The 21,749-nt window shown below is 40.3% G+C and overlaps 1 protein-coding gene across 2 annotated transcripts in view; it reads right to left on the bottom strand.

The window, feature by feature from the left end:
• The window catches only part of LOC121917325 (phosphatidate phosphatase LPIN2-like), a 53,429-nt gene extending 36,281 nt beyond the window's left edge, over nucleotides 1-17,148 (bottom strand). For both annotated transcript variants that reach the window (XM_042443211.1, XM_042443212.1), the window contains exon 1: nucleotides 17,070-17,148. The gene's annotated coding sequence lies outside the window, so the exon portion shown is untranslated. The remainder of the gene's footprint in view (nucleotides 1-17,069) is intronic.
• Nucleotides 17,149-21,749: the final 4,601 nt, after the last annotated feature.

The raw sequence follows: 21,749 nt of genomic DNA, 5'->3' as shown, positions 1-21,749 counted from the left end.
TTAATCGTCATCTCTATATCAAATCCAATGGGAAAGCCCGCCGGAACAGATCTGTCTTTAGTGTCTTCTTAAAGGCATCTAAGGTGGTGATAAGAGGGATCTCCTCTAGCAGACTGTTCCATAATTTAGGGGTTGCAGCAGGAAATGCTCTATGAGAAGTTGTGGTTAATCAAATATACAGTGCGGCCACGTTTTACGTGGGTGCATTTTATGCGGCTTCCAGCATACGCTGGAAGCTGCAACAGAAGGAAACAATGACACACATTGCCATGGCATGAGCCCCACACGCCACTGCCGCGTTGCTGCGGGTACGAGCCCCATTCATTTGAATGGGGCTTGAGCATCCGCATTTTTTCCTTACCGGGGGTGTGTGCGTCCGGAACAGATCCTCTGCGTAAGGTAAGGGCGGATTGTATATACTTCCAGCTCTGATTAGAAAGTTTTAAAGGTTTCTTGGATATGTTGCTATTCATACTACAGAACACAACAGATGTATGTGTGTCAACAAACAAGGTTCTAGAACTGTTAAACTATTACTTATTTGTTTTCCTACTCAAGGCAATCAGAAATACACTTTTAAAATAATTTTTCTACATTTTTTTTAAAAAAACTGGACATATTTTGTATCATTCCCTTATCCTACAATGATATCTTTATCCACAACAGCTCACGTGTTATATTTTTAGCTTAGTTTTAGCTTTGTCATTATTATATCATTACATGACCAGACAGACCTAGAATCTCACTTTAGGTATTTGCAGTACAGTATTTGGAAAGGTTTGGACTAATCTCATATTTCACAGGCATGATGGATGCTATTAACTTCTGCTATCCCAGCCAGACAAAATATTCTCTGTGTACAAACCATGATAACCCAGAAATGCTGGCTTATTAAACTGTAACATGCACAAACTACATATAGATGCAATCTGTTCATTTCTCATTTCCTCTTCCTGTTTGGAGAAGCAAGTAAATTAGCCAGACATAGGGAGCTTAGCATTATTTCTGTATTTCAGTATACATACTGCTCAACTATCCATATCTGACTTGTTTACGTACTCAGAAAGAACAATGTGGGAGTGAAGAAGGCACAACTAAACAACATTGTTGTTTAAGAATCCGGATGCCTAAAATACTGTTATGTGTCAACACAGTTACCACACTTTTGCACAAGCATACTGAGTATGCCAGTTTATTGCTGAATTAGGTGTCTCAATATTACTATAATAAAGCAGAGAACAAAATGCACAGAACCTATTCTTTGCTTTAATTTAGATAATGGGAAGAGCTAGGGTGAAAAAGACAATACAGTGGTCTGGAAGTAACAAGTGCAAAAAACCCATGTTCAGACGATTAAGAAATGAAACGCCTCTCTGTTAAAGTAGCTGTTAAATGCCACAATAGGTTGCTCTGAACAAGGTCAACGTAAAATGCACAACCTAAGATCGTAAATGTATTCTTTCTTAGTGAAATATAGCCCTTCTTGATATCACTGAGGGAAAATCTGTTATAGAATATCAATGTCCAATCTTGTGAGTATATATTCAAAAAGCAAAACAGTATGCCTGCCACTTGGGACAGACCCATGGTTGTTATGGCAAACAGGTCAGTCTCAGCATGAATAATGAAATATCCCAGCACTACAATCAAAGAGACTCCAATGCCAACCTTAAGCCTACAAAGTGAGACTGTTGAGCAGCAAGAGGAGTGGTACACCAACAGAATCACTAATCTGTTCTAGACACCCAGCCTCAGGTATACACACGCAAACTCAGAAAACTAAGGGAACAGGGCACCAGGTCAGGGTGATGGAATCCCAGTAGACCAGTGCAGCTCCACATCCCCTCTCCTCCCCCAGGTCTTCCTTTTTTCTGTGCAGAGAACCTAGATGGACAAAGCTGAGAGAGATAACACTCCCCAGCCTCACCCTACTACGTATCTGTGATACATACCAAGAATAATTTAAAATATGCATTAATATGAATGAATTAAGAAAACACTGTACAACACCTTATTAAAAGCCCTTTCTTTCCCCCCCCTTTTTAAAAAAAAACCCTAGTTCCTGGAAACCTGTTGGAAATTATGCACTGCTACCTACACACAGGACAGACAGCAAAGAGAGGATCATTCTATCCTGAGGAAGGGAGTTCCAGAATACAGGAACAGTCTCTGAGACAACCCTTTCTCACATAGGGACTGTACAAATGGGCGGCTAAATGCTGCCCCTTTTTGCCCTGGACGGAGGCTCCAGCAACCACACGCCGTGGCCTTCAGAGGGAGCAAAAAGCTGTGAAAAGTGGCTCCTTCTTGCTCACTGGAAAGGGTGTCATAGGTTCGGCAGCACGCCATGATGACGTCCCTTCTGCACTGCACCATGTGGTTCCTGCGGCCCTGATCTGGCGTTCAAAGGGCCGGCATCAAGCCGTCCCTTTAGGGCCATCTGTACCGGCCCTAAGTGAAAACAATATGAAACATTAAAAATACAGTGTTTATAAAACAATTAAACTTATTCACAGGTCAAGGTAAGTACTGTACTGTACTTTAACTCTTATTTTAAAAAAGAAACCTTCCTGGTGAAAGGTAAGAGTGTAATCTGTCCAGGAAACACTGACCCCCCCCCCAATACTCTCATCCATTCAGCCCTTAGTGTGAAAACAAATTGTTGTACCTGTTGGAATTTTCTAAGCATTGTTTTCCTTTCTTTCATCCTTTGTTACATGCCCCCTAGGTTTTACAATTGACTTACCCAAGGGTCATATCAAAATCCATAATAGAGGTCCCTAAACCTGTCCTTGACCTATACATGAGATCGATTTATAGTCAAATATACACAGTAATCCTAGTTTTCAATCCTCATATTTTGGACTAAAAATCAGGCAAAGGTTTTTTGTGTGTGCATGCTACAGAGCTGGCTGTTGTTTATTGATCCTAATGACAGTAAAAGGAGACTCAAAGGAAAAGAATTCTCCTGTCTTGGAAAAACCCATCCCTGCTTTCCTATTGAGACCAAAGAACAAGGGGTACCACTGGAATACAGTAGTAAGAAACAGTGGCAGAAGTTCTCAATGTACTACTTAAAACAGTAGCTGGAATATGAATACTATGAAGATATTTCTTGCTGTTCTCAACATCATCTTTATCATTACAGTACTATCATCACAACCACCACTATCAGTTCATTTATATCCCACCATTTTCCTAATACTGAATTCAGTGTGGCTTACAAAACCTAAAACATATACCATTAAAAGCACTTACAACGATAAAGGTAAAATGTCTAAAAGGTTATTACTTTTCATTATTATACTATTTATTAAATTAAATCTTTTAAAAACAATTTAAAGATTAAAGATAAAAAGGAATCAGTTAAAAATTAGCAAAGCAGCACAACATTAAAAGACTTTGCAGTCATATCCTAAAAGCTTGTCAGAACAGAAAGCTTTTCTATTGCCAAATGAAAGACTGCCAGAAGGATCAATTCTAGCCTCACTAAGGAGGGAGATCCAAAGCCTGGGCTCAACCACCAAGAGGACCTTATCTGATGTTCCCATTAAGTCTTCCTGAGATGATGGTGAGATTGAGCTAAGAGCTAGCCCTGAAGATCTTAGAGCCCAGTCAAGTTCACACTGTTTCAAACAGCTGGACTTGAGCCATGTAGGGGCTTCATAGGTCATAAACAGTACTTTGAATTGTGCCCATAAATGGACAGCAGTGGTGATGTTAGCATAAGGGAGTGTATGCTCCTTGTACCAAGCCCCAATTAACAAATATGGCCACAGTTCTTTGGCCAAGTGAAGCTTCTTAGAGCTTTTCAAAGACATGTAAAGCTCATTGCAACAGTGCAAATGGGATGTAACATATTTTGATAATATTTTTTTCCTATTTTGGAGCTGTAGAGACTGGAATATCAATACTGGATAATCATGTTGTAAACACTGAGGCTGGTATCACTGCTCCATATTAATTAAAAAACAAGTAAATATCTTGGGAAGCTCAGTCTTGATAGTACATCTGTGTATTCTGGTGACCAGTGAGAAAACAAAGGGAGGCCACTTTCCATAAATAAGCTTTATGGAAAGCTTATTACTGGAGATCCTAAGCCTCACAGAAGAGTGTTAACTTGAATGTAAATTTCTTGCCCATTTACATTCCAATGTTTGAAGGCTTCTGTTCGAACCATCTAATGCACATGCATTACAATTTTGAGAGCAAAAATGAAGCAAGACATTGTCCACACTGTAATTTCTCTAAAGAGATTGCTGATAAGAGGCGTCCCTTTTTTAAGTCCATAAATTGGCAAAAGAAAAAACCTAAAAGATTTGATGAGTTTTCCTGCCACCTTTTGCCTCTATCAGTTTAATCATCTTCATCTGTTTAAAACAGTGGTTCCCAACCTTTGTTGGGCCGTGCCCCCTATTGTGGTGAAAGTCCCGTCCGGCGGCCTCCCTGATTGGTTGGGAAGCCAGGAAGGGGCGGGACTTCCAGTCACTTATAAGCCCCAGTGGCCTTTGCAGTCAGAAGTCCCGCCCCTTCCCGGCCTCCCAACCAATTAAGGAGTCCTCCAGCTGGAGGAAGAGGTGGGACTTCCAGCCGCAAAGGCTGCTGGAAGCCCCTTCGCCTTCTCTTCCTCACCTCTCCTCCTCCATGCCAGCCAGGCCTGCTCTGGCCTGCCGCGGCTGCCATCAGAGGACAAGGCAGCCCCATCCCCGTGCGGTGGCAGCACTGGCGCTGGCACCCACAAGGAAGAAGAGAGGAGGAGGAGGAGGAGGCAGCCCTGTCCCTGTCCCCATTCCTGCGCAGTGGTGGTGCTTGCCCCGGTACCCTCGGGGAAAAGGAGAGGTGGAGGAAGCAGCCCTGTCCCCATGCGGTGGTAGTGTTTGCGCTGGCACCCGCAGGGAAGAGTGGAGGAGGAGGAGGCAGGGGTGAATCCCAACCTGGCAACCCTTGAGAAAGGGTCGAGCAACTCCCGAAGAGGTCACAACCCCCAGGTTGGGAACCCCTGGTTTAAAGATCAGAGGTTCCCTGAAATCTATCTTTTTGCAATGTTCCAAACAACTCCACTGGCCAGAAGAGATACAAGGAAAAGAGGAAAAATGAGGCATGATATTTGTCTTCTTTAAGTTTTAAACTACTTGGTTTTTTTCCTGTTTTATGTATGTATGTATGTATGTATGTACAGTCAGCCCTTCTTATACACTGATTTTTTATACATGGATTCAAGCATACACGGTTTGAAAATGTTAAAAAAAGTATAAATTTCAAATATCAATCCTTGATTTTCCATTTTTTATAAGGACACCATTTTGCTATGTCATTAAATTTAATGAGACATGAGCATACACGGATTTTGCTATACATGGGGGATCTTTGAACCAAACCCCAGCGTATGACAAGGGTCCACTGTACGTATTTTCTGTACTGCCTTTTTCCTGACACAGGACCCAAGGCATCTTACAATGCAGGTCAAAACAAAGTACAAGCTAAAAACCTGCTGCTAAAAAGGTTTTGTTTTGTTAATTAAATAAGTTAGACTATTAAAACCCTAAAACTTAAAAGAGTATCAAAGGCCTGTTACAGACTGCCAAAATAAAGCTGCTTCGGGTCTCTTTGGAGGTATGCTGTTTAAATGATGCATGCATCCTAAGAATCCGGAAGCTACACCAAAGCTGCACTCCAGTGCTTAGGAATGGAGTGTGGCTTTGGCACGACCTCCAGACTCTTAGGACCCATGCATCATTTAAATAGCATAACTCCAAAGAGACCCGAAGCAGCTTTATTTTGGCAGTCTGTAACAGGCCAAAGTTATTTTTTGAAGCAGCAAGAATAAAAGTAAGCACACACACACAAATACCCATTAAAAAATGCCAGCCACAGCTGTTGGTGAAACGTCACGAATAAACTCTTCTAGAACATGGTCTCATAGCCTGAAAAACCCACAAAAAACTATGGATGCCAGCCATGAAAGCCTTCGATTTCACATTGGCCATCTCTATGAGGAGAAACTGTTCCAAGACAACTGGAGACTGGAAAAACTCTGGACCAAGAGAGCACATTTACTCTGCTCACTAACCTTCCTACTACGCTACAGACACACACATACCATACCACACTTTCTCACAGCAAAAAGGACCTTAAAATTCCCACGGGCCAACTGTATATATAATCGAATGGAACATGCACTGTTACGGGGAAAATTCTCTGAAGATGCTAGCCACAACTGCTGGTGAAACATCAGGAATAAACTCTTCTAGAACACAGCCTGATACCCCCCCCAAAAAAAACCCCACAAAAAACAATGTATGCCAGCCCTAGCCACAACTGCTGGTGAAACATCAGGAATAAACTCTTCTAGATAGCAATATTGATGATATCAACGTTGCTGAGAGGTCTGACTGAACCAACAGGGACACACTCCCTCTGTCCAGTTCCTGGCACAGGTCATCCACTAAAGCAACCAAAGCTGTATCCATTAAATAAGCCTGAAGATAGACTGAAATGGATCTACATAATACATCTCATCTAGGCACCTCCTGAGCCTAGAGGTCACAGTGCTCTAGAAACTTACCCCAGAAAGCAATACTGGAGATTGGCCATTAATTTTACAAATGGTGGGGTTCAGAGAGGCATTTCCCCCCCTTTCCTGTAATGGTCTCACCACCACTTCCTCCTTCTTGCTGTTTAATTTGGTTTGTTTTCTTCTGTGGTTAAATTGTGTCCTTGATTGTAAATTTCTAGATGAAAGTACTTTGTGTTGCTTTTGTTTTTGTTAAAACACTGATACATTGGTGACTTTAGTCTTTTCTCAGATAAAATAATTACTGTTCCTCACAACTGTCTTTAATGGCATGTTCAAATTAATTGTTTACTACTCCATTTACTACTTCGTATGTTTACCTATTTAATCCTTTATTACTCATCTATTATCTGCCTCTGAGTAATCTTGGGCATGAAAATGTTACTGTGTTCAAACATTTAAAAAAAAACCTGTGTTCAAATTCTAAACTTATTGTGGGTTATAGTAATGTGATGGTTTTTGCTTAGAACAGATTTGACTCAAAGTGAGGATAAGAAATAGAAGATACAATGGGCACACCATACTCTCGGCTAGAAAAACTGGATTCTTTCCATCTGCCTTTCCTTTTATAATATCCATTTATTGTTGTTTTTTCTCTCCTTTTCACTTCAAATTGTTTTGATCAAATATATAATTGGGCAGCTGGCTTTGATCCCTTATCTATTAAGTTATAGATATACCTTAATGTGTTTATAAATTTGATCATGTGAAATTTTAACGGTCCAAGGACCTCTAACAAGGCAAAACAGGTTTTTGCTATGCCTAAAAAATTAAAAGCTGATGCTATCTTTCCACTGGAGATTCATGTTTTGATGTCTGATAAAGATCAACTTTGCAAAGACTGGGTTTGAAAGTTTTAAAAGGTAATGGTATTCCCCACTGACACGGTTGTTAAGTCGTGTCCTACCACAGGGGGTGGTGCTCATCTCCATTATTAAGCTGAAGAGCCAGCCATTGTCAGACTGCTCTGTGATCATGTGGCCAGTATGATTGCACAGAACGCTGTTTACCTTCCCACCAGAATGGTACCTATTTGTCTACTTGCATCTGCATACTTTCGAACTGCTAGGTTGTCAGAAGCTGGGACGAGTGATGGGAGCTCACCACATCGTGCGGCACCCAGGCCTCGAACTGCCAACCTGCCGATCTTGCAATCAACAGAGTCAATGTCTTAACCACACGAGTGATAATTATACAAAAGCAAAAGTGTTGTCATTCTTATTCACAAAGATGATTTGTTTTCAATTACTCAAGGTATTGCTCTTTTGTGAGCTATGGATTTTGTTCTATTTTCCCACATGACCAACCCAGCAAACCCTGAAAAGGTCTCCTGGATTTGAAGATACTGAAATTTGCAGCAACAGTGGAAACTTTAAGAAGAAGGAGTCAATGGGCAAGGACTTAACTCTATGAGAATTTTACTTCCAACAAAGGTAAAACCTTTGCATTTAGAATACACATGGCAAGTTTTACCTAAGCAGAACCTAATTTTCTCCCCAGATGTAATAGTATAGGGATTTTTTTTTTTTGAGGAATTTAATTTTCGCTGCCTAACAACAAAGGAGCAGTAAGCTTCACACATGACAGGGACAGCCTGGATCTTCCCTCTTTTAATGATTTTATTTAAAATTTTCAAATATCTAAAACAGATCAACAACAACAACACATCAAACAAACAAAAAGAATGAAAAAGAAAAAAAAATAAGAAAAGTGATCGGAACTGCAAAATTCAAAAAAGCTAAAAGTACAAGAATTAAATGCATTATAAAGGAAAAAGGAAGAAAAAAGCTAAAAGCGACTTCCAACTCCAAAAGCGATTTCAGCAGTTATTAACCCAACACACTCTCTTAAAAACCTATCAAAAACCTTCTCATTTAACAAATCACCTCCTTTCTATAAAATCTAATTTTTAATAATTAATGCCTTATATTCCTATTAGTAAAGTCTTGAACAGAAAATCTAATATTAATATTCAACATTAATTATCATTAGCTATTTCTAATGCTATTACATCTCCCCTAGTTTTAATCAAAATTAATACACACCACCTTTATATAATAACCAGTTTACACCGTCACCCTTTCTTTTAAAATCAATCCCATTTGACCTCAGTGTATTAGAACATCAGCTGTATCTCTCATCTCCATTTAAAAAAAGGAAACTAAAAATTACATTCTTCTCTTCGTTTTCAAAAGCCGTTAATTATACCACAATCATCCATTTAATAAGTCTCCAGTGCCTTCTCAATTATTCTTAACGTGCTGGCCAATTGGCCGTAATAAAGTTGTTGTTGTTATTATTATTATTATTATTATTATTAATATTAATATACATAAAAGACTCAACCCTATAAAAATCTGCCTTAAAATTATGTTCCTTTATTTTAAATAATAAATTTATTACCTTAAATCAGCCTCAAATAACAACCCATATTCCAAAATCCAAAAAATCTAACCCTCCTCTCACTACCTTGGTGGCAAGAGCCCAGTCGCACAGTGGTTAAATGCCAGTACTACAGCCAAAACGTTGAGAGGCCAATCCTGCAGGACTTCAGGTTGACTCAGCCTTCCATCTTTTCATACATTAGTAAAATTAGTACCCAGCTTGTAGGGGGCAACTGACTAACACATTGCAAACCACTTAGAGAGTGCCTAGCACTGTAAAGCAATATAGAAGTGTAAGTGCTATAGCTACCCATCTTATTTAAATTTAAAATGGGTTTTCTACCTAATATTTGCCATGGCATGGGTCAAGTTGGGCAAAGTGCAAATTATCTGAAACCTGGGATAGGAACAGCCATCCAAAAAGTAGCCCAAATCCATGCCTATATCATCCCCTTTGAAGTGGCTCTTCCACTCCACATAATTCTTGGTGCCCTCAAAAATCACCTGCAGTTCCTCACAGACTGTCCCCCCCCCATCTTCATATGTGTGCTGATCACCAGCTTCCCTAATTCTTTCAGTCTGCAGCCCCCATGATCTCCCTCAAATTCTCCAGAGTCTCTTCCATAAAACCAAAGTCCCCATCTCTATTTGTGATTGAGTCATACACCTTCAGGCTTGTTTCTCTGTCTTGCTTTTACATGACTGATCCCATGCTGCCATTATTTCACTTTATACTGGTAAAATCAACTGGCAGATGGGTATTCTCTGCTTTTTTATTTTTCCTTTTTAAGGTGAACAAGGGTATGCAACAAAGATTTCCTTTCTCCCCTTTGGTATTTCATCAATGTTTGAAACCACTGGTGTGTGAAATTAGGAAATACAGTCGCCCCTCCGTTTTCATGGCGGATCCGTTCCAGACTCCCCAAAAAAACGGAAATGCGCCTATATTCAAGGTTTCTATAAGATGGATGCTTTACCACAGATATTGCATGTTCTCTTATTGTATATCTTTCATGTTTACTTTCAGCAAATCAATACTATTTACAGGAAATTTTGATGGGGGTCTTTACTAGCCATTATTCATCCAAGAATACAACTGCCATTTCTGAGATTAATTTTTTTAATTAATTGTCCATAAATGAGTCTGCATCATCAGGCATATCTCAGAAATCATACAAATAATTGACAAATATGGCCTAATTTGAGTACTCTTCCATAGCCAATCTTGATATCACTGTATTTCGAACAAATATTTGGATGGTTTTTCTTAGGTTCTATTCATTTAAAGAAGAACAGCATGGTAGTCCCTATACCACCAGGGCATCATGTAATCTAGTATCTCTGGAGCCGAACAGACAGGCCAAATGTAGTGGCTTTGGGCCACTTTGGAGATGTGCTGTTTAAAGGACACACGCATCCTAAGAGGCCGGCCTCTTAGGGACGCATGCACTGTTTAAACAGTACACCTCCAAAGTGGCCTGAAGCCACTTCATTTGGCCTGTCTGTTTGTCAATTGCAATTTGATCTATATAGCCTAATGTATTGTGAAGCCTCTTAGCCTGTAAAAGCTTTGAGAATTGTGGGAAGATGTAGATTGGACTCTACAAGTGACACAAACTTAGCAAAATGTGCAGTTTGAAAGGAGGACAGTTTGAAAGGAGGGCAATATTAAAGAATACTTCTTCCCACTGTATCTGATCTCAATAAGTCAGAAGAAATTTTCTGCAAAGGTAATTGGATAAGAACCTGACATAAAGATCAGCAGCAAACATGAAAATGGCCTGGATCCTATTTATATTAGAATCATAACTAGACCCAGTGAATCAATTGCTGAATGGCGAGTCATTTTTGTGTCCCTTCATGTCTTTTCTGACTTCTGGCAACTCTAAAGGAAGCCTATCACAGTGTTTTCTTAGTAAGATTTGTTCAGAGGAGTTTGCCATTGCTTTCCTCTGAGGCTGAGATATAAGTGAATTCCATTATAACCAAATTATTCCCTAAAGATATTTACAAAAATGTATTCTAACTAGATTGCCGCACTACACTCTTATAGTGCTGCTATTCCACTTCAGCTCCTCTGACTGCCTCCTGTTGCATTCTGGGATTTGCAGTGTATGGAGGGGCATTTAGAATTCTCAGCCAGAGAGCTCTTAGGCCTCATGGAACTACAAACCCCAAAATGCAACAGGAGGCAGCTGGAACAGTTAAAGTGGAACAGCAGCACTATAAGAGTGTAGTGCGGTAATGTGGTCAGTCTCTGCCTGACAAAGTATTAGCTGCCAACTTCATACAAACAGGTTAAGGTCAGCCCTGAAAACATAATCTTGTAACTGGGTAATATAACACCAGTCAAGCATAAGCATTGCCTCGTCTAGTTCAAAATCACAGGGCAAATAAATGAGATACCGATACGTTTTAAAGATCATCTTATTTTAGTACTTTAAACTCTTGTGTTTGTTTTTCTATCAGTGACTAGAAACAGCTAGTCAATGACATTATAAATTCAACAAATAAATAATTTATGTGTTGTCTAATCTTACATATCAGGGTGAAATATAACAGCTGAAGAGAAAAATAATAGGTTTAAAGAATAATCGAGGTTTTAGATCTCTGATCAGCTTACAAGCTAAAATGAACACAATGTCAATAACTATGTGAACATGAGATTGTTTTTAAAGTAAATAGCACCAGTGAAAGATCACAATTACTGATATTTGCTGAATGATGTAAGCATCTACTGGAAATAAAAGCAATTTCTCTGTCGGTGCAAAAAGTGTCCACAGCACTGGCCTTGACACCAATTGGAACCAGTGTGAGGGGTAGCATGTTAAAGCCCCCCATCCTTAGTCCCTGTTCTTTCTTTCTTTCTTTCTTTCTTTCTTTCTCTCTCTCTCTCTCACACACATGTATTTAAACCAAAACACATTCATGCAATTACTAATTACAAGAACAACATATATTTTGACCTTTGGTAACAAAGAATGGATCAATAGGACAGCAATAATAATGTCACATGTATTTCGGCCCTTTGTAATGAAGAACTGATTAGCTCAGACTTGCAGTAGCATTACAAACTGCTTGAGTCCTAGATTTCCTACATGTCAGCCTGTCATATAGCAATGTCTACCCCATTGTCTGGCTGCTAAAGGGACCAGAAAACTCTACTGATCAAGATGAGTTACCATAAAACTCTTATCAATAATAACTAAGAATAAAACTTGTAGATTCTGGGACTGTATAAGGCACACAACAACACAAGTAATAACCCGCCTCTGGTAATAGAAAAGATACAACAAGAGATGGCTATCTCAGTATCAAACATTGGTGTGATTATCCCTAGACATTTGGCTAGGGACAGAGTGCTGGACATGTTTGGCTTTTAAATTCAATCAACCAGGAAGACAATGAATAATAATATGCTGAATATTAAGAATCAGCAAACAATATTGTGCTGAAGAAATCATCAACGTATTTGCCAAAACATTCAGATCTTATTATTGGTGTAGACAATCTTAGGTTATGGTAAAAGTATATAGAACTTTAAAGAAAAATCCAATAAAATCTAATCAAAATGTGGGCAGGAATCACAAAATCTGTTTTGGTTATATGGAGTACTACTAAATGACATGTGAATTTTACACAGGTAGTTAAGTTTCTTGCTGCAACTGGAACAACCCTTCTCCAAATCAAGCAACCAAATGAAGCCACAATAGAAATCCCACAGTTACCAATATGGTCTCCCATATTCAAGTTGCATCTAGTGGAATGCTAATCTTTATTAAGAGGAAAACTATGTACATTGACTTGATAATTAGATATAGGTTCCCATCTTCAGGCTTATTTCTTGAGCTTTAAATACAGGTTGAGTATTCCTTATCCAAAATGCTTTGGACCACAAGTGTTTCAGATTTTGCAAATGTTTCCCTTTTGGAATATTTGCTAATTGCTAAGTGAATGAATGACCAGGAGGACCGCTGCAACCCCCTTGAAGGCAAAGGCGGATGGATGGAGGGCTCCCCAGAGATCTCCTGTAAAGTAATCATGTTCTTTATATAAAATAAAATAGTGTAGTATTTGCAGGCTACAGATAGACACAAGAGATGTGATGTTGCAGAGAGAGGCATGAGATTTCAAAAACTTGCTTTTTAAAAGATGCATGAAAAATAAACTTTCTGATTACTAGGGCACTGGTGGGAGGAAGCAAGCAGCATCAGAAGCTGGTGGGGGATAGGGCCCAGTAAGAGCAGTCTTCAGGAAGAGCAGCCTTGGCAATCTGTGTATGATGGGCAGCACAAAATTTAAGTTGCTCTCCCCTACTGCATGTCTCTGCAACCCACAAATACTGATCCATTTGTTTTATATAAAGGACATGATTTTGGAATATTTGACAGCCGCCTACTTCCATCTTATCAACCAACAACCAGGGGCATACTACCCAATTGCCTCAAAGGCAGAAGCAGGTTGCTGGAGGGCTTCACAGAGATCTCCTAAACAATAATATGGTCCCTTATATAAAATAAAATGGCGGGGGCTCCTGGTAGTTCACATGTATGTCCAGACTCACATCCCTCCCCAGTCTCTCAAATGTACATACTGTACTACATTATTTGTGTTGTAGCTCCAAACATTTTGGAATTCTGGATAAGGGAGACTCAGCTTGTACATCAAATGCCATTTTCCTGGACTATTTTAGGAAGAATGCTCCCTCAGCTGTTCTTTAATGATTTCATTAAGCACACTTACGCAATTCACAATCATGAATGAGACAGTATGCAAGTACACACTACCAACTGCTTCCACTGCAAGGAGAAATGGCTAAACAAGCCACTAACCTTCTCTACATGGTTTACTTATTTTGATATTCAAACTCAATCTGTCTTATCTCTTCCCTGACAGGCCATTAGTAAGCAGTTCTAAACAAGCCAAGGTTCAATGCTCTCTGAACCTTCGTTTATGGTGACATACAGATATAGCCAATGACTTCCCTTCTAGGAAGAAATCCACAAATGTCACCTTATGAGATTTTTCAAGTAATCTGCATTGTCCTGAGCTGTATATATGCCAAATTCAAACTTTCCAAATTGCCTGGAAGTAACTATCAACCAAAAGTATAGGACAAACACCACCAACAAAGGTACAATGACTCTCAGTTCAGACACAGAGAAAGAGAGATGTAAAAGTGTATCGCGTCTAATTTTTTATAATAATTGGGAAACCTTAGACTGCCCATTACACAGATCGCAGGGCTTTATCTCACTTGGAAGTATTTTAATGATTTTAGATCTCTCTTGTGATTCAGCCCGTGAGTATAAGCATCTTCTATGTATGTGGCCATAACTCCTACTACTGTACCAGATATAACAAACAAGTCAAACTTGCTACAATATCCTGTGAATAAACATATAGATCAGGCACCAGTTTTAACCATACATACAATTGCAGGACATGAATTATTTGAAGGTTTATGAGGTCTTATGGTTACAGCTTTTAAAGAATGATGGAATAGAGGAACAAAATACCTTTTTTTCAAAATCGTGAGAATGTGTGTACCATCATGAAGACTTAATAAAAGAGTAATATTTGCAAGTGTATAGCCAGCCTGCCAAGCACTTGTGGTACTATCAACCGAGATTTCAGAAAGCTACTGTAGCATATTCATTCATTCAACAGATATGTCTCCTAGATTTCAACTGCTGTCCATAAAGCGGTTCACACTGTTTGTTTAATGACCCATCTTTCCCCCCAATATGTAATCAAAGGCAATTCACAACACAGATTAAAACAATATGGAACTAAAAAGGATCTTTATAATTAATGACAAATTTTAAAAGTCACACTAAGAACAAAAGTGGAGTGCTCGCCACTAAAAGCCCTCCTACAACAACCAGTTCATAGGCAAAAAACCATTTGCATGATGAAGAAAAGAGAGCAGGGAAGGTGATGGGTAAGTGTAGTCAAAGAAGCTAAGGATGCATCCACACTGCAGAAATAACCCAGTTTGACACCACTTTAACTGCCCTGGCTCAATGCTACGGAGTTCTGGGAATTGGAGTTTGTTTTGGTGGGGCCACAACAAATTCAGATTCCCAGAACTCCATAGCACTGAGCCAGGGCAGTTAAAGTAGTGTCAAACTGGGTTATTTCTGCAGAGTGGTTGCAGCCCGAGAGTTGGAGAGGGCCATAGGGGCTACTAGGGGCTATCCAGTTCAAACCCCTGCCATGCAGGCAAAACCTGATGGGAAAGTGTTGTACAGCCCAGGAACACACTGAAAACAGTTTCTAAAGGCAACCCCACAGAGTGTGTTACAGTACTGAAATTACAGTCACCCCTCCTTTTTCACGAGGGATCTGTTCTGGACCCCCTCATGAAAGCGGAGTTTCCCCTATATTCAAGCCCCATTGGTTTGAATATAGGCACAGGTGCTTGCTGCAGGGTTGTGCAGGCACACGCCATGGGCACACACCCCATTCATTCTCCCTCCGTTCGTCCCTTGCGCATAAGCGAAGGACGCAAGTCCAAAGACTGCGAGAACGGAGGGAGGACAGTAGATGCAATAAAGCATATATCACCATAGCCAGGTCTGACATCTCCAAGAACAAGGGCAGTTGTTGCACTAGTTTTAACACTCCTGGTCACCGCTAAAACCTGGGCATCTAGGCTCAGGGATGAATCCAGGAGTATGCCCAAGTTGCAAATCTGAGATTTCAGGGGAATGTAACCCCATCCAGGCTGAATCACTATATCCCTGATTGGCCTTTTGACAGACCAAGAACATCTCTGTCTTGTCTGGATTAAGCTTCTGCTTCTTCACCCTCATCAGGTCCATTACTGACAAAAGACACTGGTTTAGCATCAAAACAGTACCACTGGAACTGGATGGAAATGAGCTGGGAGTATAAGCACAACATTTCACTTTAAACAAACAAGCTGCCACCACAAAATACCTACACAGATGCATCACAAGATGTGCAAACAGTGGTTTTGATGGCAGAGCAGACGCCCACAACCAGCATCCAGACAACTAAATGGCAAAACCCACAGAGCATCAAGCATATGAATGCGTGGAAAAGGAAAAGCCAGGCTTCCAGAGAAGACAATCCTGAACAGCTCCCTCTGAAGCCCAGGGTCCTAGATGTCCTCAGGGCTGAAGCCGGGGGATGCTAGACACCCACAAGGCAAAGCCCCAAATGGCTACTGAACAATGTGAAGTCAAGGGCTTTCACAGCCGAAGCCCATAGTTTTTTGGGCTATGTGGCCAAGTTCTGGAGGAATTTATCCCTGATGTTTTGCCTGTGGCTGGCATCTTCAGAAGGCGGAGGCATGGAAGTGCGTGGGGCACAGATACTGTGTGACCCTTGGTTGAGAGGAAGAGACTTACATGTTAATCTGTGTGTTGGTCTGTTGGTGAATATGCCTCTTGGACCCTTGTTTGGGAGCTACTGAACAGTTTCGTGTTGCTGTTGTTGCTGTGTGCCTTCAGGTCGTTTCCTGTTTATGGCGACCGTAACGCAAGAGTCCATCATGGGGTCCTCTTGGCAAGATTTGTCCAGAGGTGGTTTCCCACTGCCTTCCTCGGTGGCTGAGAGAGCGTGACTTGCCCAAGGTCACCCAGAGGGTTTCCATGGCTGAATGGGGATTCGAACCCTGGTCTCCGGAGTCGTAGTCCAGCTCTCAAACCATTACAGCACGTTGCCTTGAGGCTGAGAGAGTGTGACTCACCCACCCAATGGGTTTGCAAGGGCAGAGCTGGGAATTAACCCTGGTCTCACAGAGTCCTAGAGTTGGAAGGGCCATCCAGGCCAACCCCATTCTGCCATGCAGGAACTCTCACTCAAAGCATCCCCATCCAGCCTCTGCTTAAAGACCTCTAAGGAAGGAGACTCCACTACACTCCCAGGGACCGTGTTCCACTGTCCAACAGCCCTGACTGTCAGGAAGTCCCTCCTAATGTCGAGCTGGAATCTCTTTCCCTGCGGCTTGCATCCATTGCTCCAAGTCCTATTATTCTCTGGAGCAGCAGAAGACAAGCTTGCTAGCCTCGCTACTATGGAGAGGAAGAGGGTGAAAAAGAGAGCTATCATCATAAAAGGCTCCTTCCCCGCCGCCTTACCTTTGCCTTTGAGCTCCCTCGCAGAAAAGGGGGAAGCAGTGCCCAACCGTCCTTCTCCTCTTCCAGGCGGCTGTTGAATGAAATCAAGGGAGAGGCGGCGCGCGACTAAGCGGATGAGGCGGACGAACGCGCATGCGCACGGCCCCAACTGCAAAAAAAAAAAAAGAGGAGGGAGGAGGGGTGAGGAAGAGAAGGTGACGCACGCGAGGAGCAGCAGCCGCCGCCTCGCGCTGACGCCCGCGCGCATGCGCCGAATGAAAATTCTCACCCCCCCTTCCCCCCTCGTTTCTAGCACTTCACGCTTTTCTCTTCATCTTTGAAGCGAGTGAGGGAAAAGCCACGTGATCAGGGATGAGGGAGGGGGGAAGAGGAGGGAAAGGAAAGAGATGTTTTGTGCGCGAGGCATTGCGCGCACGCGCATTCGCGCGACTGTGTGATTACCCGCCTGGCGCGCGCTCAGGGATTCCACCCAACTGCGACTGAAAGCCGAGCGAGCCAATTAGTGACCGATGGAGAGAGTGGGCGGAGCTTCCTCGCCTCCCTCTTTCTTGCTTTCTTTAATTGCCCCCCCCCCCCCCCCCCCCCCCCCCCGTTCGTAGGAATCTCTCTCTGAGGATTTCTCTCAGACCACGCTTCCCCTATGTGTCCCTTCACTTTGGCTGTTTCTCCTCAATCACTGCATAAACACCACTTCTAAAAACATGATATATAGTTATATAATACATTAACTCTCTCTCTCTCTATATATATATATATACATATACATAGTTTTATAGTTTATACATAAACTGTTTTATATATATACTATATCAAATTATATATATATATATATATATATATATATATATATATATATATATATAGTTTTATAGTTTATATAGTTTATATATAAGCTATATACTTTATATATATTTTCCCAGAACAGGGACTCAGTAAAAAACAACAGTACAATTAAAAACATAGAAGAAAGGACATTAAAAAGGAATTAAATTATTGCAATATTAAAACACAGTTATTTAAAAGAATAAAACACAATTTAAAAAGATAAAACTATATATAATAATTATATGTAATATATATATTTATATATTATATATCATGTATAAACTATATATATATATATATATATATATATAATAGCTTATATATAAACTATATAAACTATAAAACTATATATAATTTGATATATATGTATATATATATATATGTATAAACTATATATATATATATATATATATGCTATAAAACTATATATAAAATGGTGTTTATGCAGTGAGGAGGAAACAGCCAAAGTTAAACAAAAGCTTAGGCAGTTATTCTTTTAAATAACTGTTTTAATATTGTAATGATTTAATTCCTTTTTAATGTCCTTTTTTCTATGTTTTTAATTGTACTTTTTTAAATGAGTCTCAGTTCTGAGAAAAAAGTGGGATAAAAATTAAATACAATAATAATAATAATAATAATAATAAACCTGGTTTCATATTGTTTTAAGTACCATGGCTCAAGGCCATGGAATTCTGGGAATGGTCATTTGTTGTGGCACCAGAGCCTTGAGCCATGGCAGTTAAAACAGTATGAAACTGGGTTAAGTATGCAGTGCAGATGCAGCCCTTGCCTCTTCGCATCCCTGCCGCGTATAATCCGGTAGATTTGTACACAGTCCGCCCTCCGTATCCATGCATTCCATTCACATTAATATATGGGGGGCAACCCCTAAACTAGCCTGATGCTTTCCAGAAGGCACTACATGGTTGCCAGGGTAGAAGTATGATCCATCAGTGTAGCTGTGTCACGTCCTGTATGATAACATCCCAATGATGGTAAAATACTCACACTCCATCTTAGCCTTGGAAAGGAAAACCAGTACTTTCAACCTTGAGTAGTCTGCCATCATTTGCCTTTTATCACCGGGGCATGTCTCATGCTAATGTTAATATTTCCAAGAAACAAATCACTTTGCCTTATCTATACTTCTGCATGCCACACCTAAATTGTATTCTCTTGATTTAAGTGCATCTTCTTGATATTCCTGCCACTTGCAAGCAGATCTGTAACTACTCTCTGTATTCCTGTAAATACCCTCCGTACCTCACTTCTGCATGCATGACTTCCATATGTTATTATGCATTTTCGGTTAACTACCTGCCATAAAAATTGGCTACAAATACAAGTCATGTGCTCCTGTGTCCTTTCTCTTTATCAACTCCTGAAATTGTTTAGTCATAAAACAATTTCCAGTGACACAATCGACTCATATACATCATGATGCACAAACTGGTTTTATAGCATTGGGGATCATAGCAGGTATTGGTATTCCTGTTAGTCATGTTTACGTGATTATAGCAACATTACTAACACAGTGGAGAGGTGGGTGTTCCCTGCTTTATAGAAGCTGAGTTCAGTCTCTGCTTTGTTTATCCCATTCAAGGGGTGAATTAAATGTTGGTATGGAGAGAAAGAGGATCAACAAAGCCTACAGCAGTATGGTTATTTTCCCCTCAGGGGTTAGAATTCAAACATCCATAAAGAAGCACACTGGTTAGTATAAATTGAAGACAATAGCGGGGTATCCTGGAATTTTGTTTACCGGGAATAGGATGTGATATCTGAATGTTATCTTCTGTATTTGAATAATTTAAGCACGCCCCTTCCTCTGAACTATATTCTTCTGAACTTGCAGTATTGTTTCTTCTTCCTTGTCTGTCTGATCTGATGTCTGATCTCAGTAGTCTGAGTTGATGGACGAAGGGACGTGCTGCAACATTCCTCCAGATGCACACCTGCTGCTTTACCTGTTGTTCATATGGAGATGTGGCAAGGGGAAGATCAGAGTTGTAAACTTATTAGTATACAGCTTTCAACTTACCATAGGTTCTGTTGGGTTGATGGTTGTGAACGTCAACTTTGTTCTGCTCATTTGTTAAATGGAACAATATAGGCCCAGAACAGCCAAGCCAAATGAAGTGGCTTTTCGCTGCTTTGATGGCGTGGCATTTACATGACGTATGTCCCACAAGCCACTCTGGCGCCATGCTCCAGTCCTTTGGACCAGAACAAAAAGGAGCAGGATAATCCAACTCCGGTTGGTACAGGTTTACCCTGCAGCAGTGGCCCACTTTGGGAGCTGGCCATGTGTCTGCTTCAGTCCCAACCCGCTTGCAGCCGGAGTGGCCTCAGGCCACTCCTTCCAGTCCATCTGCTCTGACCTATACTGAATGAAATTGTTGGTGGTCATCCATAGACACAGATGTAAAATAATCTCATAATGCCTATACACAAAATGTCATAGTTACAGATATTCATATTCTTAGTGTTGCTTATTTGTTTTGTTTTTAATACATGAAATTTGAAATAATGTATTTTTTGAGCGATTTGTTCTTGAAAATCCAAGCCTCTCCCTGGAAATATTATCTTTTCAAAAGACTGGGAATCTCCATCTTTGTTTTCTGATACTACTAATAACAGATGCATTTCACTGGTGAGCTCAAATAACCCCTGTCTGAATAATATAGGGCTGATTATACTTATTTTTAAATGAGTATATAATAGTAGAGTATGGAAATCTTTAACAGCTCTTGTTGGCAGCATGTCTATTTGCAAATACTGCAGTACACATAAGCATGCAGGATGAATCACCCATTCATCCTGTTTGATGCTGACATCATGCTACTGATGCACAAAACTTCTGCTTTTGTTTATTGGAACACAGCCAGTCCTGCTGCCTCAAGAGCTGCAGTGGTGCCGGCCTTTTATTGGCCTGGGGCATGTGCCAGTGGAGCACTTTAAGTATTAGAGCATAAATTTGTAGCCTTCATAAACTGAGCAGAAACCTTTGAAAAGTGACACTCTACAAGGACCCTGCATGAAACGTAGGGTTTCTTTTTCCAAATTTAAAGTGCTGGATATTTTTAAACCAATGATTTTCATCCAGCCTCTAGAATTTAAGTTCTAGCTCATTGGTTTTTAATACTTGGACTTGAGAGGCACTTTACAATCAAATTTACGATGTTTCACAAGAGTGGATTTTAAATCTGGACTTAATTTTATATGTTACATTTTTTAAAAAAATATGGCATTTATTTATTTCTTATTTGTTTATTATTACTACATCTGTGTTTATTAATATTGAATGAAACAGAATAGCTATAAAATCAGGCATTGATATGTAGAAACCCCATCAACCTACAGGGTTATATTGTTTGTGTACTTTTCTCAATGCTCATTATTTTGTATACAAGGCCTTATTAATTTTTTTTCATGGATCCAGGATATAAGAAGAACATAGGAAGCTGCTTCATGCTGACTGAGTCACACCATTTGTCCAAATAGCTCAGTATCGTATCCTGAGCTCTCCAGGGTTTCACATGGGAATAATTTCCAGGCCTTTTGGTTTGGGGCCATCCTGTTTGCAAAACATGCACTTTGCCACAAAGCTACAACACCCTATTGAAACTGAACCTAAGTATGCATTCTCTTCATGTAGAACTGACTTCATTACTATGCTTGGAGAACCTCAGACGTAGTTACAAAAACAGAGCTCCCCTGTCATAGCTGCATCTTTTGATTCAAGCCTGCCAAACCATCTTAGAAGCCAGGCAACCACACTAACCGAAGCAGTCCTGAAGCTCTGGAGAGCAAGATGCTCAATGATGGCTTGTCCAACACACTCCTCATAGC

Source organism: Sceloporus undulatus, unplaced genomic scaffold (genome assembly GCF_019175285.1).
Source record: "Sceloporus undulatus isolate JIND9_A2432 ecotype Alabama unplaced genomic scaffold, SceUnd_v1.1 scaffold_15, whole genome shotgun sequence".
Taxonomy (NCBI): Eukaryota; Metazoa; Chordata; class Lepidosauria; order Squamata; family Phrynosomatidae; genus Sceloporus; species Sceloporus undulatus.
Note: the sequence above shows the minus strand (reverse complement) of the source record. Positions and strands in the feature narration are given on the sequence as shown.